The 11,502-nt window shown below is 36.3% G+C and overlaps 2 pseudogenes; one reads left to right on the top strand and one right to left on the bottom strand.

Annotated features, from left to right (window-relative positions):
• Positions 1 to 6,213: 6,213 nt before the first annotated feature.
• On the bottom strand, positions 6,214 to 8,668 carry LOC102003845 (annotated as a pseudogene).
• The window catches only part of LOC102003523, a 21,791-nt pseudogene continuing 18,957 nt past the window's right edge, over positions 8,669 to 11,502 (top strand).

The raw sequence follows: 11,502 nt of genomic DNA, 5'->3' as shown, positions 1-11,502 counted from the left end.
ATGTATACTAAGTTTTATGGCCATAGTTGGGTGTTGTCTCTGGGATGTGATGTTTGTGCATTTGGACTTTGCCAAACTCTACTCATTTGCACGCTCTTCTAAGCCTATTCTTCCCAGCATATACCATGCCTGAGGTCAATTAGGTCATGGAGCTTTGTGTATCTCGCTGAGTCCTGCTCTGTGCAACATCCTCTTGGGAGAAATCTTTTTTTTTTTTTTCCGGTACCAGGAATCGAACTCATGACCTTGCACTTGCCAGGCAAGCGCAGCGCTGCTGAGCTAAATCCCCAGCCCCAGCTTAGGAGAAATCTTTACATTAGACTTAGACCAATCTCCATCCCCTCGCCCCTTGCCTTAGGTACTATAGAGTAAACCCGCTCCTCTGGATGCTGGAGTCTGCACGGATCTGTTTTCCACCTTCAGTGCTGCTTAGCAATTCATGCACTCACTCAATATCAGGGCCTTCATACTGAGTCTCACCCCCAGCCCATTTTTAATTTTTAGTTTTTATTTTGAGGTAGGGTCTTGCTAAGTCACTGACATGCAGAAGGGGCTTGAATTTGTGCTTCTCCCCAAGTTCTGGGTATAGGTGTGTGCATATAACTTCTGATATACACAGGTTTTGATATGACTGACAGTGTGGTGGGCATAAAGGGAGTAGTTAACACTGCACTAGACTTGCCAGGGGCCACCAACTACCATTTGGCAGACAGAACATTAGTAATATGAGAAAGACTTTTATCGTTAAATATAATTTGATTTTTCTGACTAAATATTTGCTTAAAACAAGAAAGTAATAGTTTTTTTGTATCTCTAGGAGACTTCTTGAAGAAAATTTGAAGATTTAGATTAATCTTTTTTGATTTGACCCCCTGTATGTTAGCAGGTAAAACTGGCCAGTGTAGAAAAGCTTTTATTTTGAGGTCCACAAGAGCTTACTGAGAATGTAACTTCTGGTGGGATTCATGGTTTTAAATGACAAATTTGTGTGGGTTATTTGGGTGAGCACATATTGGCATACATGGTATGGACAATTAACCCAGGAAGGATTCCTGTTTATTTTATGTTCCACTATCAACTTCCTAAGACATTTTCCCAAAACTGTAACTTACTAAGGTGTCTTTACCACTCTCCAAGATTAAGGGGATTCATGATAGCCCAGCACATCTATAGCCCATTTCCCATTGCACCCATAGGGAGGTTCTGCCTTATATTATTGTCTGCACTTTTCCCTGTTTGAGCTAGTGAAGAACTGAGCAGAAGAAAAGATACAGTTCTCAAAGTTCTCAGCAGAAGATTCTCAGTAAAATAGGTCAGAGAGATTCAGGGTGACAGGAAGATTTCTTCCTGAGCAGAATGAAGCTAGAACTGCAGTTTCTGCCCCTTTAGGCCTTCACAGCAGAAGCACTGGGGTGTCTAATGGACTGAATCTGCAGGGTAGCCTCGCTATGGTAACACGTGACTGTGCAGAGGGCCACAAGTGCGAAGATAGAATGGGACTGGGGATGCACTCCATGCTAAGAACCAACCTGAAATGCCCAAGCTCTGAAGGCAAGACTGAGAGCCAGCTCTGCCACTTTAGTACACCTTCAGCTTCTTTAGTGGAGCTTATTTCCATCAGGACACATACATCAGTTCATGATGTTAATGGCCTGAGGAAATTTGAGAAGAAAGCCTCCTGACTACTTGTATTTGGAGGCACTAAATATGGGCACACTCTTTTTAAACATCACAAGCCATCTTCATGCAGTCCATTTTCTCTATTCTCCTTTTGTCCCTCTATCCTTTTTTTTAATTTTAGAGAATAGTACTTTATTGAATATGCTTCATTCATAGAAAAATAGGCTTTAATCTACAACAAATGCTACATTATACAGCAGAAATCAATTTTCTTAGTTTTCCATACCAATAGAAAGTCTCCTACTAAATGAAATAAATACCATAAAACTATATTCACAAATATAGTACTATCCTGAAACATTTCACATGATTATTCACAATACTAACACAATGACATAAGAATCAGTTGTTCTGTGATATTAAATTGTGTCACAGTAATGAAAAATGCAACACTAACAGAAATTAATGCTACAGCAAATAAAAAATGCAGATTTATTATTAAGTATAGACAAAATGTTAAAATATACTTACATAGTAAATTTTTTTGAGACAAGGTCTCTCTTTGTAGTGAGGGCTACACTTGAACTCACTGTTTAGCCCAGGCTGCTGTCGAACTTGTGATCCTCCTGCCTCAGCCTCCTGAGTGCTGTGTGCCACCACTCTCGGTTTATACATAGTAATTTTAAATGTTACATTAAATTATACACAATAATCATGTGTAGAAGCCAAAGATCTATATGCATCTCTGCAAACTTCAGACTTCAAAACAAAATCTTACTACCGAAACATTAACGTAGTATTACCTAATCTGAAGATATATGTACTTTAGATTATCCTCAATTATACAGTGTCAGTATGTAGTGAAAGTTAGGGTATACTGGAAAGTATACTTGAAAAAAATAAACATTTGAGACTTCCCAGGAAAACAGATTGGTGAAATTTTTTGCCTTTAAATTATGTCCCAGTCAGGTTTCTCCCACTATAGCAACATAGCTTTGAATAAGTTAGCTCTCCCTTGAGCCTCAGGTGCCTGACCTGTAAAATGAAGGGGATGAATTAGATCCTCTCTCAAATCACTTACAGTTCTGACCCTCTATGATTCTATTATGCTGAGACAGAAATCCACATTGTATGAAGTGTACGAGTCACATTAAAACTGATTATTATGTGGGGCTAAGTCAATTTTTTTTAGAAAAGCTAGACTGAAATTAGTAAGCATAACTGTCTTGAAAGAAATTTTCAAGAATGTAATATTTTTAAAGAGTTTGACCTATTTACTGTAACTTGTGTCTTCACTATGAGAAACATCAAAAAGATGAGTAATAATCACCACGAGTTAATATGTAAGACTTGTTTCTAAGTTTCAGACCAATTTTGCAGGTCAAGGCAAGCCCGTGAAAACACAAGAGAGTATTAGGATGGAAATTAACATTTATAGCATGTGCTTTAAAAGTACGATCTCCCTGAACTCTCATAACCTTGGATGACAGGTATTAGTCTCAGTTTATGGGTGCAGAAATGGTTACCTTCTTTTAAACAGATTTGACTAAAAAGAACTATATCTGCCAACTATTCCTTCTCATTTTTTGAGTCCTCTAATGGCAATGACATACAACTTTCCCATTTCTTCCACTCCTTTCACCTCTTTCCTCAATAATTTGGGTTATCAGTAATAAAACAATGATTTGAGTCTAAAGGAAACAATATATACAACTAACACTAATGTGGTAGCCTTCATTCAGAGTTCAAAATACAAACTTTTATCCAGTAAGATGAAAACAGGAAAACTACCCAAATTTAAACAAAAACACAGCAAAATATCATGATACACATAGCCAAAATATGTTACATACACCTGCTACATTCACCCCACCCCACCTCAGCCACTAACCAAAGGGAGGGGAAAAACCTAATCTAGCAGGAAAGGCAATACAAAGCCATTAAAACTGGAATTTATTTTATAAATGCTAAATCGTTTCTCAAAATGCCAAGTTTTTAATCAGAACACTAATCATTGCATAGAAAGATAAGTATTTATTACAAAATAACTTCAACTTTCACATGACTAAAATGTAGTAAAATAGGTGCTAAATTCGAAGTTCTAAAGTGAACTTTTTATATAGAAATATATACATGTAGCTACTGAGAACTATTGTGGGGAGCGGGTGATGATTTGGATCTGGTTATATTTTTGACATTGCAAGTGATCAATATTTGTACAATTAAATGGAAAGGATCCAGTGCTTTTTTGTAGTCTGAATACACGCAAACTCTGGTAGGTCTCCAAAAAATTTGATTAGAAGTTGGAGTGCTGAAGCAACAGCATTTTGAAACAATTCTTAAAATAAACTTGTTAGCCGCATCAGCTTCATGCATCAAATTTCACAACTCATGGAGGAAGAAGAAAGGTCTTGCTTAACTCTAAACACACAAGCTTTCAAAGAAGAGCTTTAATGAATTGAGCTTTCACAAATAGTAAAAGCCTTACATTGAAACAATTCAGTTTCGTCCTTCGCTAACAACTAGATTCTACTACCTAGCTGATTTGGACCTAAAGTGTCCTGGAGAAAATACCTTTAAAAATTTAACACTTTTCTCCCTTTATAGAATACTTTAAATATAAATTTAAAGCTTTGCTCATACAGATCAAATTCAAGTTAATGACTATATAAGCAAACCTAAGTGGAAGAGAGTGCAAAGGTGAACTCAGGATTTGCATAATAAAAATAGGGTAGTTATTACTTAATTTTTGCAACGATCATTTAAATTTGCAATGTTTTATGAGTATCACTTAACAGCAGTTGACAGAGGTTAGGAGAACATAACAATACCCTTTCTCTTGGAAAATATAACAAAAATATAATTTTTGACACTTTCACTCTTAAACAGTTCTCTGTAGTAAATAAAATGCCCTACTTGCTGTTAAATAGATCTGTCTCGAGAATGTAAATTCCAGCTATTCTGTGAAGGACTGTTAAAACTTTCATACTGACTTGAATACAAGTTCTCAAAAAAATATTTAAAACAACTGTTCTTCTGTTATTATTCTATCATTTCCAAGAGGTTTTAAGGATCTTGAGAGAATATTTTTAAAGATTACTACTATTTCTAGTCAAGAAAACAACAAAAAAAAAATGTAGATAGAGGAAAGACTTAACATATGTCGTATATACAGGTTAATCATCCTAACAGTAAAAACTCACATGAAACTTCAAGATACAAGATGCCATGAGAGTCTCAACATGAAAAGCCATCACTATAACTACAAACAGGGTACAAACATGCTTCTGTTTCTACCTACATAAGCTGAAAGTTGTTTTAAGTACTGGGTTAATAAAGATCTTTTAGTAAAGTGACTTAGGCAGGCTTAAACTAGCAAGGATTAAGGATGAATCCTTACTAATTAATTGGAAGATCTGAGACATATTTTATATTTCATTTTACAAAATCAGAAATATTTATTTTGAAACAAGATAAGACATGATCTACTCATCAGAAAACTACCACTCAGAAATGTTTTTCATCCACAAAGCAGGTAAAACACACAAACATTTAAATTTTATATCAGCACCAAAAAGGTTAATTGCCCTGCCTTCTTGGATTAGAAAAACTAAAGCTGAGCAATAAGTAATTTTGCAGATGTTTGGACATGCCTAAGCCTTTAAATCAGTAAAATACTTTTTAAAAGAAATTCTGATTGCAAAAGTAATACATACTTATAGAAATTTCAAACAGAATAAAATAAAGAAAAGAAAAGGAAAGAAAGTGAAGGGCTGCTGAAAATCTCTCTGGGACCAAACCCCAACTGCTCAAGAAAAACCACATTTAACAATTTGGTGCATATATCTGTCCAAATCTTTCACTCCGTTATAGATACAAAGTACACACACCTTGATTCAGCTCATATTATACATAGTTTTTTGCCACTTGCACTTTACACTTAATATATCTTTAACAACAATGTCAGCACATGTTGGCTAGATGATATTCTGTCATTAAGTACCATTTTAGAAATGGCAAAATCACTTTTTAAAATCATTTATGCATGTTTGTAATTTTAAAAGAAAATGGATAGAATCCTAAGACACAAAGACAAATATCTAAAAATAATTTCTATCTTTTCACCAGTGTGAAATAGTTCATTCCTTTTTCACACAGAGCAAACTATGTGACTGAAGAGATTAACTGTAATCTCCATGTTTATACAGAATGCTTCATTTGTTAAGCCTATCTGAAAAGAATAAAACATTAATTCACTTACTTTAGAAACTAAGTCAGCGTACTACAAATACACAGTATGAGCAGTTATAGTATAATCCTTTTTAGTCTAATTTTAATTGAATAACAATGAAAAAATTGGATAAATGATAGCAGTTAATAACTTGAAAAATCCAGAAATTCAAGGTGTAGCTTGCCAACTTAAAATGCTACTGTTTACATTTTTTTCTAGTTGATAGCAACTGCTAATGGAATTCAATGCTGATTACTTAAAGTTCCATCACAGCATACATTCCATCAGGATAAGGTGAACATTAAAAAAATAAGGAGACCATAACATGCTTACTGTGGAGTGAGATTAAGACATAAAAAGTTTTACTTGAAAGTAATGATTGTGCAGTACATGGGACATTTGTCAACTGCTTCAGCACACTTCACAAGTGATCAGGTGTCTACAAGGAATAAAAACCACGGCAATATTTCTATCCATACAGATTTTGCAAAACTTCTCTCCTTGTAGGCGCCTTAGCTGCTCCTGCATACTAATCTCTTTCTGCAGTGAAGTCTGACTTGATTCATCTTGTGTACTGTTTTTCTGAGCACTCACTAGATCTGCCACTAGACCCTCAAGTAATACATAGTTGCTCCCAGATGTCTGAAATTTTTCCTCCATTATTTTCTTAATATCCCTGAAACTGAATCCCATTCATATAGCTGCTTGTACCATGGAATCCTGGAAGACTGTATCATCAATTCTTTTAGTCAGAGGTGGTGTTTTTTCAGCAGTTCTTACCCGAGACTCCTCAAGTGAATGGGTTAAATGAATACTGTTTATATATTCTTGTCCCTTCTCTTCCAACTGATATTTATACCCTGGATACCATTTAGTATGTTGTTCCCAAGGATCTTCACTGGGCTTCCAATCAGTTAGTTCTCCTCCACAGTGAAAGCACTTTACTTTATCACCTTTACCTAAGGCATAAAATCCAGCTCTTGCAAGCTGCTCCTTGTTAACTGAGTATTTCCACATCCCAAAAGTAATGATCCAGGCTTCATATTCTGCCATGGCTTGATTTCTTGGAGGAATTGAATTTGGGAAATTATCAGAACTCACTTCAGATTCACTTTGAACATTAATTTTCCAGCCCGAAACAAAGAAACAGTTCAGAAAGTGTCATCTGTGTTTGACCAGGCACAATCACAAGCTTCCAGTTTTTCAGTTTTCCACCATGAGAAAAGCACTGTACTTGATCATCAATACCTGTGTAGTAGAGTCCCGTACTAGCTAACTCTCTGGGAGCTAAATGGGCATAGTTTGGCCAGTTCTGAAATGATTTTAATCTAGCTTCTTCACTACACATGGCAGGATTCCATGGGTATATAGTGTCTGGTGTATCTACAACCTGTCCAGTTCTCAAAAGATAGTCTGCACTAGTTTTGAGTGATCTGCCTAAAGCAAAATCATTTCTGCTTCCCAGATAGTTTTCAGCTTTGCACTGAACATTTTGGACACCAGGATTTGTAGGCTGTGTAGCACTATTTTCAAAATAAAATCCACTGATAAATCTCCAATTTGGGGATATTTTCTGTGTCTTCCAACTGCTGAGTCTCCTCCATATTGCTATCTATCTACTGCCACATGACAACTAAAACACTGCACAGTATCTCCACCAGTATAAAGAAAACCCGCTCTTGCTAGTGTTGATGCTGAAAAAGGACTACTACTTGGAAAATTAGCAAAAGTTTTTAATCTATGAAACTCTTCTACAAATTCTCCATCCTTATTGATGTCTGTAGGCACACAAGTTTTAGATCCTTCAAAACTGTTACAAGTTATCTTCTTTTGAAATCAGGACTCATCAACTTTTTCAGATTGGCATACAATGGCCACCCAAAGAGTCAAGTATGGAGAAGTGCAAAAGGGCTGTCTGTGGGCTAGAGATCCAAAGGGTCCAGTTGCAAGCCTGGAGCTCACTAAGGTCCCATGTGAGTCTGTATCAGGAGGCCAAAGTGTCTGTGATTGAAGGTGAAGGGTCTATGCCAGAAGGCTAAAGATTATATCCAATGTGAAGGTGAAGACTGGAGCTCCTCTTTGCTAGAAGTAATCATATCAGTTTCTGGTGAATTCTTCCAGATATTTAGAGTTGCACATTCACAGCTGTGTTTGATGCTATTGTTATTGCTGACTGTAGTGCTTTACCCACCAGGCCCAGGCTCGCCCCACTCAGTGCTGTGCCCACTTGGAGTGCCACCAAGGTCCCACCACTTCCCAGAGCCGGAAGGGGGTAGCCAGAAAAAGAACAAAGTCACCTTCACCCCACCCTCACCCACCCCACCCCACCCCCGCAGCTGGAAACCAGAACCTCTGTCCCTCTATCCTTAAAACAGAAGAGTGAGGTGGACTTTACCTAGAGACCTCATACTCTGGGAGAGGAGATGGTGTATAAGATAGTATATACTACAATTGGGTATATATATACATTGTAGGGGATGGTGAATCTTAGCATATCATTTTAGATAGAATAGTTTTAGTAAAGGCCTAAAATGTATCCTGGGAAAGTTCCCAGGGAAACTGTAAAAGCTAACTCTGCAGTCAACTTTGCCTGGGAATATTTCCCCAAGATAAGGAACACCCAGGCCTAGATAACCATCTGTGACCCTGCCTGAGTTGTTTCCTCCCTTCCTTGGCCCTAGTTAAACATTTTAACTCTAAAGGAATGTATAGGTTGTAAAAAGGGAAACAAACAAAACATAATGAGAGGAACATCTATTGTAGTTAGACATGTGACTGGGAACTAACCCGGCTCCCATGGAATAAGAGGAAAGCCATATGGCCATGTGAGTCAGCAAATGTAACATCCCAATCTGTAACCATGGAAACTCAAAACATATTTAAGAGCTGAACGAAGACTAGCAGGTGCTGATGTTTCCTGACTTGTTAGTTGGGAGATGCACAGTGGCCGGCCTAAAATTCAATAAACTCTGTTTGCCCTAAATAGTTATTTGGTCTTCTGTGGAATTTAGCCCATTTGATGCTACAATATATTTGACAAAAATATATACACATATAATATAAATGTTTTACAAAATACATACCCTACAAAAATATATACACATTTCAGGAAAAGAAAAATTTGTAAAAACTTTTAATATTAAATTTATTGAGACATCATGAGATTAATACCTTATCTTTGGCCTCTACAGTTACAAAAGTTGCTCAAACTGGCGACCATTAGCTTCCAGACATTTATTAGTAGAGCGCACTGCTGCCTGGGTAACCTTGGTCACTGAGACTGCTGCACATGCATTTCCAATTTCTTCTCTATGGCCTGCAGAAGAGTGATTTTCTGCAATATATGACATTCTCTAGCGTCCCCAGTATGAGGATAACACCATATGTTGAAAAAAATTATCCTCTTTTTCTTCTCTTGAAATGTGTACAAATTTTTGGCAATCAATCTATATATCTATATCGATATCTATATTGATATCTATATCATCTATATCTATCATCTATCATGACAGATTACACATTAAGGGATAGATTCACATTAAGTAAAGGTTCATAATAAAATTATACATATGAATATAATCATATATGTACAATTATACAATAGGTACAGGGTGTCCTACATAAAAGAGGAAATAAAATGTGCCCCAGGCGCAAGGATAGCACAGGTAGCACGGAGAGCAGGTGAACACAGAGCAAATTTTCCCACCAAGGAGCCACCAGGTGGTGGTAGAGATGAACTGGAACCACAGCAAATTCAGAACAGCGCCCCAGGTGTGGTGACACTTTCCCAACAAATCTGCACTATCAGGTTACTGTTTCTTTCAATTTTTCCACTAATATTAAACTCTTAATTCCCAGATTATTTTCATTAGTTCAAAGATTTGGCGTATTTCTGCTCTGCTAAGTCACAATGACACTGGTTTTAGAAAATAATGACAGCATGCACATTTCTAAAATCATTTCAGATTTATGAAATCCAACTGAAGGGAGAAGAAAACCAAGGATTACTGTTTGTATATCATGAAAAGATATATGTAACCCATGTGAGAGTACACTAGATGACAATTCAGTTCATATTTCAAGGATGTAGAAATTCATTTCTCTGCCTTACCAAGGACTTTAGAGTCAAATTTTTCTTTTAAATTACAGTTCATCTATTACATTTTATATTTCTGAAACAAGGGTTTTTTTTAAAGAGTAGTAAATAAGACACAAACAAACAAAAAATACAACAGTAGCAGCATACCATATCATGAACACAAACCAAAGCAAGAACATTTAAAGTGATACAGTGTTCCAAGACAAAATAATATGAATTAACAGCGGTTGTTATATTACATATCACTATCCTCAACTACATTGCTCAGATTACCAGATGTAAGAATGGAAGATTGTTCAAACCATTACAGAGAATAAGAAAATAATTATTAGATAAAACATTAGAGATAATACAAAATTTCAATAGACAAGGTGGTAGAAATTCACCATGGTAATTCCATTGCATATTTTTACCTTCAGCTGCCCAGATTACCAGACACAGGCATGCAAAATTGATCAGAACATAAAAACTGTTAAGCATTAACCATTCCTTTCAATATACCATCAGACATCAGCAACATAGTTATCACAGCTATTCATATATATATTTATATTTTGCCTTCCTTTCTTTTCATCCCAGTCATTTCTTCCTTTGTGCAATTTCTTTCCCTTTTCTATCATCTATTGTATGTTTTGTGTTACTTATTCTTTCAAGTTCCTACACAAGGAGACAATATGATGTTTACATATCTGGGTCCGATTTATTTCACTTATGAGTATGGTCTCTAGTTGCATCCATTTACCTACGAAAGCCACGAGTTTATCTTTTTTAATAGCTGAGTAATACTCCATGGTATAAAAATACCACATATTTTTTGTTCATTCTTCAGTGGATGGACATCTGGGTTGCTTCCAAGATTTGGCTATGACAAATTGTGCTGCTATAAACATAGGTGCACATATATAGCTGCGATATGATGTCTTTAATCCTTCTAGGGAAATACCCAAAAGGGGAATAGCTGGGTTAAATGGGACTTCCAATCCTAGTTTTGTGAGGAATCTCCAAACCAATTTCCACAGTGGTTTCACCAACCTACACTCCCATCAGCAGTGGAATAGGATTCCTCTCTCCCCATAGCCTATCCAGCAACGCTATTGGTTGATTTCTTGATGATAGCCAGTCTTTCTGAGGTGAGATGGAATCTCAGTGTTGTTTTAATTTGCATTTCTCGAATGACTAATGACATTGAACATTTTTTCATGTACTTATTCATCATTAGTATGTCTTTATTTGAGAAGTGTGTATTCATCTCAGATGCCCATTTTTGGACTGGGTCTTTGAATTTGGGAGGTCTGATTGTTTTTAATTTTTTGTATGTTCTAGATAGAAGTCCTTTGTCTGAGGGGCAGTCGACTAAAAATTTTTCCCAACTCGTTGGTTTTCTTTTTACTCTATCGGTGATTTCTGTAGATATGCAAAAGCTTTTCAGTGAGATGAGATCCCAGTTGTTGATTCTTTGAAGTATTTCCCAAGCAGTTTGGTTTTTGTTTTTTTGTTTGTTTGTTTGTTTGTTTTGGTTTTTCTCCGGTACCGGGAACCGAACTCACGACCT

This window comes from Chinchilla lanigera, unplaced genomic scaffold (genome assembly GCF_000276665.1).
Source record: "Chinchilla lanigera isolate Chin_1 unplaced genomic scaffold, ChiLan1.0 scaffold00061, whole genome shotgun sequence".
In the NCBI taxonomy this organism is placed as follows: domain Eukaryota; kingdom Metazoa; phylum Chordata; class Mammalia; order Rodentia; family Chinchillidae; genus Chinchilla; species Chinchilla lanigera.
Note: the sequence above shows the minus strand (reverse complement) of the source record. Positions and strands in the feature narration are given on the sequence as shown.